Raw genomic sequence first — 6,533 nt, 5'->3', positions numbered from 1 at the left:
AATCCCTGCTCCCCATGCTTCCCACTCAGCTGTCTCTGAACGATAGCCCGAGCTGCTGCCTCTAGGAGGTGGATCTGAGATTCGTGCTCGCCTCTAAGGAGAGGTCTGGTGGCCTCATGAGAAAGTCCCTTCTCTGCTGGCCTGTCAGCATTTGGCTTGTGCTCCTGGCAAAGGAACCTGGTTCGGTAACAACTTTTGCTTGTGTTTAGTCGATTTTTTTTTTTTCTAGTTCATCAACTTTCTTCCTTTTTCTTTGCTTCCTTTTTCTTATTTTTATTTCCATGATATTCATTCTCCCTTGTGTCCCTTGCAATATGAAATGATTTGGCATTTTTTTCCAAAATTTCCCCTGAGTCCCATCCGTCTCTGAATTTTTAAACAATTGTGATCTGTGATGTTCTTTCAGAGTTGCAGTTGCTTTACGGGGATGTCTTTCTCTCAAAATCTGTTTTGAAAGAGTGTTAATTATCCTCCACTTTGTGGGTTCTTTGCTTTTGTTGTTAATTTTTTCCTTCTGCTGAGAAGCTTTTGTTTTCTTTTTTTTTTTTTACCGTATCTTTCTATGCATGTAGAGGTTTTTACTTTAGTAGTTCATTTTTGTGTGAGTTGAATTTTATTCACTTTTATCATTTTTTTTCCCACTTTTATCATTTTTTAAATGTTGAAAGTTTATTTGAGCAGAAGTTGATTTGAGTCAAGCAACACAGATTAGAAGTGGATAGCAGTGTTCCATTGACGGGAGGTGGGGCCAAGACCTCTACAAGGAGACTTGAAGGCAAGGAAATTATTTGGTGACCATTTAAGCAGCTGCCTTATTTGGGAAAACCTCACTGGTGGCGTGCAATTGGCAGGCCTTGGGTTTTAGTTCCTTAACTTTGAGGCATTATGGGCTTTGGGTATGCTCACGTAGGCTGCCAAGCTATTAGAACCACCTTGGTCTACTGGCCTTTTTTTGTTTTTTTTCGAAGTATACCATATCTTTATTTTTATTTTATATTTTAATTGGAGTATACTTGCTTTAAAATGTTGTGTGCGTTTCCACTGTAGAACAACATAGATTAGCTATATATTTACATATACCCCCTCTCTCCCATGCCCTCACCCCACTGCTCTGGATCATCACAGGGCACCCTATTAAACTATTACAGTTGTGGAAGGATTTTAACTGGATTCTATGTGGAACCCCCAGGTTTGGTTATAAATGGTGACAGTTATTTGAAACCATGTAGAATATGTGCGAAAACACGGTGCCCAGCACTCCCAGAGGGCCTGGGTGCCCAACTTTCCAGACTTTCATGTGGTAGGAAATGCCCCTCCCAGTGACTCCAAATAGTTTAAATACATGTCTGCAACATGTCGCCAGGAAACACACAGAACAAAAATGACATGTACTTGCTGAAAATATAGCAGCCCCAGGCCACGTGCTCAGAAGCTTCAATTCATTTGCTCATTGAATCCTCTGAAGGGCCCCGGGAGGTGGGCACCACGCGTCCATTTTACAGATGAGAAATCTGAGATGCGAGGTTTCAGTAACCTGTCCCAAATCACCAGATGTGGGAAGTTACCACAAACCCAGATGACCCATGTCATGCAGATGAATGGAACTGCTTTAAGAAAGATATTTATATAAAACCTTACAGGCGTCAGATTCTGATTGGAGATTCCGAGTGGCTGACAAGTACGTTCCACCTCCAAAAAAAAAAAAAAAAGAAAGAAAAGAAATGAAATCATCTTTCTAAAAAGTAAGAGCTCAACCCTGTTCTATGGGATGCTAGAATGGGCTACTCTTCGGCCACAGAAAACCCTCCTTCTTTCTCCACCTGGGCTGTGCTTCACATCACTCTTGGGCGTGACTCTGAGTCTGTACAAACTGGGGAGAACGCTGGGGTGACCCTGCAGGTCAGCAAGGCGGGGTTTCCCCAGGTCTGTCCCCAGCCCCCAGGGGCAGGTCTGCGACACACTCAGACCCTCTTCACCCTAAAATCCCCTTTACAGCGATCATGACAAGGGCAACAAGGGCCTCATTCCTTGACAGAGGGATGGGGAAGATCACATTACTGCTAATATTTGAGAAAATAAAATGACTGAAAAGCACACCATGGCCGGGGGGGAAGAGGGGGGACTTCCCCAGTCACAGAGGTAAAGAATCCGCCTGCAATGCAGGAGACTCAGGTTCAACCCCTGGGTCAGGAAGATCCCCTGGAGGAGGAAATGGCAACCCGCTCCAGTATCCTTGCCTGGGAAATGCCATGGACAGAGGAGACCGGTGGGCTACTGTCCATGGGGTCACAAAGAGTCAGACACGACTTAGCAACTAAACAACAACAAACACCCCCTGTAGGACAGACCCCAGGTGAAGAAACCTGGAGATCAGAGACGACAGGCTCGGGTGTGTTTCTTCCCCTCTGTCCCAAGGAGAAATCAAGCATCACGTGGAGAAAGAGGTTTACAAGTTACGTCACACGCCTCCCAAAGGGATGCCTAAGAAGGAGCCTTTCTCCCAAATCCTAGCTGCGGTCCCCAGGTGTCCTGAGTGTGGCCAGCCGCCCTCAGCATCCTCTAGGCTCATCTCACCCCCTCACTGGGCGCCCCATGCGGACTGGAGCCCCTCAGTCAGTGCTGTGCTCCCCACGATGGCTGAAAAGTGGTTAACACTGGGTTATTCCCCTTCTCCCAGAGTCCTGATCCAAGTCTATGCTTTCCAAGGATTTATCAATGAAAGTAAGTCAAGACCAACTGATTTCTGTTGTGAAAACAACCGCAGAACTAACTCCCTTTAGTTCTAACTCCCTTTAGAAGTCCAAGCACTCACATTTTAAGGCAACAATTGTCAGACGTGTTTGCTGCTGCTGCTGCTAAGTCGCGACATGTGTTTGGGTGAGCGTTTTTAGTTTTTGGTGTATCGTTTCAAATATTAGCAGTAGGTAATTTTTTTTTTTTTTTTTTAGGTTTCATGATAGAGGATGAGGCCTTTGTACTCACTAGTAATTATTGCTATAAATCAGGGGTTCCCAACCTCTGGGATCTAATGCCTGATGATCTGAGGTGGAGCTAATGTAATAATAATAGAAATGAAGTGCAAATAAATGTAATATGCTGGAAACATCACAAAACCATCTCTACCTCCCTCAAACCTGGTCTGTGGAAAAAGTATCTTCCACAAAACTGGCCCCTGGTTCCAAAAAGATTGGGGACTGCAGCCATAAATGATTTTTAGGTTAAATAAACAAGAGTTTATAGGTGCGTGAATGCTCAGATGTGTCCAACTCCTTGCAACCCCATGGCCCACCAGGCTCCTCTGTCCATGGGATTCTCCAGGCGAGAATACAGGAGTGGGCTCCCATTTCCTCCTCCAGGGGACCTTCCCGACCCAGGGATCAAACCCACGTCTCCCGTGTCTCCTGCAGGGCAGGCAGATTCTTCACCCTGAGCCACCAGAAGCATCTAAGAGTTTGTAGACTAGGGTTCAGTCTAGATGTGGTGTAGTGTTCTAATAGTAGATATTTCAGTGCCGAACTCTACAGTTTGGAGAAACCCACGTCAGGTGTGAGAATTTGGCAAATACACACGCCCCACCAGCTGACAGCTTTCTGAGAAGACATTAACGTGAACAGCTCCTTGAGAAGGAAAGCGCCAGCGTCTACAGAACATTTTCTATAGTTAAGAACCACCCTGCTGGCCATGCTGTAGGCTCACAAGATCCACAGGGAACGAAATTCTGTGGGAAACGAATCAAATTGTGCTCACTTCAAGGAAACTGAAATCCCACAAAATTAAATGGTAAATCTGACTCAGGTTACCCTGGGAGAGGAAAAAGAGGGGAAAGAAAAAAAAACTTGATTTCAGAATCACTGAAACCAAGTGGAAATCTCCATTAGAGTTTCACATCTCTTCAAAAGATTCAAAGCAGCTGAGGCTGAAACCATTAGCAGATCCAAAGAGAACTCCAAGTTCTGATAATGTGAACATGATTGCTGCCGGTCAAGGTGAGGATAAAGCTAGTTTTTATCCCACTCAGGATGTTCTAAGTCTCTAGCCCTCTATAGCTTTTTCATCAACATGGACAGTGGTGCAAAATAATTTCCCAGAGGTCAAATCTTGGTAAAATGTTCTGCTCTGGCTCAGAAATAAGAGACCAGTGATGGAGGAAAAGAATCCAGGAAGACCAAAACCCATGTCTTATACATAATACCTTGCTTATGTTTTTGGTAGGAAAAATGCACCGATTATAATGATATTTGGTAATAGAAAGTCAAGGCAAATTTCAAATAGTGAAAGGTGACACAGCTGTGTGGAAGACAATAGGTGAGCTGACAGCCCTCATTTCCCGGTTGTTACATTTTGTCACCCTGAAGCTCATTCATTCGAGTGGGCAGTCACATTTGCCGTCATGCTGCGACCTCCCCCAAAGTGAAAACTTCTCAGCCTGTCCGTACCCTGGCATAAAGGCAGTGGATTTTATTTTATTTTTAATTGTTTTTTTATTGGGGAACAGGTCTTTTCCTCTGCTGGGTCACTTTCTGCTGTGCAGCAAAGCAGGATTCGAAATGCCTCCAAGATACCGTCCACTCATCTGGGAACTCCGGAACCAGGGTCTGGTTCAGGCGGTTAGCAGCTTCATCCGTCGCTCCAGTCACCTATTCCATGACTTTCTAAACACGTCCTAACTGGAAAAACTGTGGGAAGCCCTGTTCTGGGGAACCAACCTGACCCCCAGGGTCTTGGGCCCAAAGCCAGGCCTCTGGACACATCGCTTTCTCCTCCTCCCTCCTCTCACCAGAGGAAGTGGGGTGCGGTGTCTCAAACGGGCCGGGGAGGACGGAGGGGGTTTCATCAGGTGTGGACGCTTGGCAGAAAGGGTCCTACCGTCCGGAGGGCCGCACAGGGTCGGACGCAACTGAAGCCACTTAGCATGTGCACATGTGTACGGCGGGTGGATTCTGGGATAAGCTGGAGGTGGGGATGACGGGCAAGAGGCCGTCTCAGGACTCCAGACCCGAGGGGCTGGGGGTTCCGAGCTTCAGGACTGCTCGTCTGGACACCACGTCAAGCCCCTCACCTGCCAAGCACATCGGGGACCCAGGAGAGCTGGTGGCCAGAATCGTCCATATAGGTACCTCCTCCCCCTCCCCCCCTCAGCCCTGGGACGGTGCCGGGGGCTGCCTGTCGCGGTGGAATTCCATCAGACGCACGCAAGGAAAATGTGCCTCTAGGTTCTCAGTTTGGTTTTCAGCAAATGCCACCGAAAATGGTGAAAAGATTGAAGCTGGGGGCTCACTCACAGTACAGATGTTCCTATTCTGCAAAGCCCCGTGAGAAAACTACGCCTTTAGATTTGGATGTTCTAGCTCTGAAAGGGGCCACTTCTTTTTGGAATACCGCGGAGGTTCAAACCAACCGAAAGTTCCATTCCCAGTTCCATCACTTAAATGCATGAGTTTAGGAATATAGTTTCTGGGTCTTTTTCTGGGTTTGTTTCCTCATCTGTAAGCAGTAGGGTGTGAGTCTGCGTGATCACAAAGTGGTTTTTGCTTCTGAGGGGCTTTGGTCCATTGTTTTTCTCTAATTCCTTTTATGTATGATGCTTATAAAAGGATGCTAGGCCGCTTCTGCGGAGAAGGCAATGGCACCCCACTCTAGTTCTCTTGCCTGGAAAATCCCATGGACAGAGGAGCCTGGTGGGCTGCAGCCCACGCAGTCCAAGAGTCGGACACGACTGAGCGACTTCACTTTCACTTTGCACTGTCATGCATTGGAGAAGGAAATGGCAACCCACTCCAGTGTTCTTGCCTGGAGAATCCCAGGGACGGGGGAGCCTGGTGGGCTGAGGTCTACGGGATCACACAGAGTCGGACATGACTGAAGTGACTTAGCAGCAGGCCATTTCTGAGTTAAAGTTTAGAAAGTTTAGTTGCTCAGTTATGTCCAACTCTTTGTGACCCCATGGACTGTAGCCTACCAGGCTCCTCCGTCCATGGGATTTTCCAGGCAAAAGTACTGGAGTGGGTTTCCTTTCCCTTCTCCAGAGGATCTTCCCAACTCAGGGATCAAACCAGGTCTTCCACGTTGTAGGCAGACGCTTTACCATCTGAGCCACCAGGGAAGTCCCTATAGGGAGACTTCAATAAACTGCTCTCTGGATCCCGTCTGTGACTTAAGTGTTTGCTTAAAACACTGAGCAAGGACAGCCCTGAAGACCAGAACATGAGTGGGGAGGCTGTTGAAGTGCTGCAGATGGAGGAGATGGGGCAGGATGGTCCTGGCCCATTGGTACCACCATCCACGGGTGGGCCCAGCTTACTTTAGCGCCCAGCGATGGCCCGCCTCCATGCCCTGGCTCAGGGCCATCACAGGGGGTCTACCAGCCAGTCCACTGGCTCCCACGCCAGTTTCAAGGCCTCAGCTTACCTTTGAACTGACAGTTCTCTAGGTGTCAGCTTTGGAAACAGGGCATATGGCGGCATTTATGCACTCTGCAAATGTCTATTAAGCACTTAGGTTCTGATCACAGTTAAACACACGGAGATATGAAA

Source organism: Dama dama, chromosome 26 (assembly GCF_033118175.1).
Source record: "Dama dama isolate Ldn47 chromosome 26, ASM3311817v1, whole genome shotgun sequence".
NCBI lineage: Eukaryota > Metazoa > Chordata > Mammalia > Artiodactyla > Cervidae > Dama > Dama dama.
Note: the sequence above shows the minus strand (reverse complement) of the source record.